A 1,023-nucleotide genomic window follows, 5' to 3' on the forward strand; every position below is an offset into this window, starting at 1 on the left:
AAAAAAAAAAAAAAAAAAGAAGAGCCTGGAGCAGATCATGCTTTTGAACCTGGGGTTCATGTGCTGAGAACCTCCTAAAAGGGCTATCATCTGGGTCCGGAGCTCTGCCACTGAAGATGGTATAAGGTGGAGAGCTGAGCACTCTCAAGCAGGTGGCTTGCTGAGCTCCCCTGTGTTTGTGTGTTGGGGTGGGGTGGGGTGGGGGCGGGGTCAGGGGTCCCTGAAGAGCTACAGCACTTGCCTGAGCAGAGCCGAGAGGAGTCCTTGCAGCAGGCTGTATTGGTTGGAAGCTGTCCTGCCTGTGCCTCTATTTCATCTGAAAAGTTTGGAGCATACTAGTCTCCATTTCATCCCCTGGGGACTCCGAGTGAGGAGCAAATGAGTGAATGTGCAGAACCTCTGGGGACTGTTTGCGGAAGAGCTGAAGTTGTGCCCAAGGCCAGCCCCTCCCCTTTTCAGACTCGGGTAGATGTGCCCCTGGGAAGGAACCAATCATGTTCATCACAGCAATTTTGTTTCCATCGGGGGCTCCCACATAGCTGAACCTTTCTCTTCTGATTTCTTTCTCTTTGGGGAGTTTTATTTTGTGACCCAAGGCCTTCAGTGCCAGGGAAGGGCCGGAACCTGGCGTATATGTGAACTCTGCCACTTCCCCAGCGGCTAGCCTCCTTCTGGTACACGGAGGGGGTGGTAAGCCAGCTAGGTGGGTTGGACTCAGAGCAAGTCAACAGACAACAGAAGGAAACCCTGCCTGGGCCTGCATCAGCCTCACAGTTGTTGCTGTTTGAGCCCACTGTTGACATCTGGTTTAAAAACAAAACAAAAACAAACCCAAACTCACTGCCCTCTCGTCCATTCCGACTCCCCGGTGGGTTTCCGAGTCGAGAAATCATTAAGGGAGTAGTAGAGGGTCTCCTCTTTCTCCCACAGATGTTTTTCAAACCGCAGCCCTTACAGTTAGCTGTCCAGGGGCTCCCATTGTCACGGAGGTGCTCAGGAACTGGTGGGCCACTGCTGTCCCTA

Source organism: Echinops telfairi, unplaced genomic scaffold (genome assembly GCF_000313985.2).
Source record: "Echinops telfairi isolate 266 unplaced genomic scaffold, ASM31398v2 ScPeMD7_5;HRSCAF=22, whole genome shotgun sequence".
In the NCBI taxonomy this organism is placed as follows: domain Eukaryota; kingdom Metazoa; phylum Chordata; class Mammalia; order Afrosoricida; family Tenrecidae; genus Echinops; species Echinops telfairi.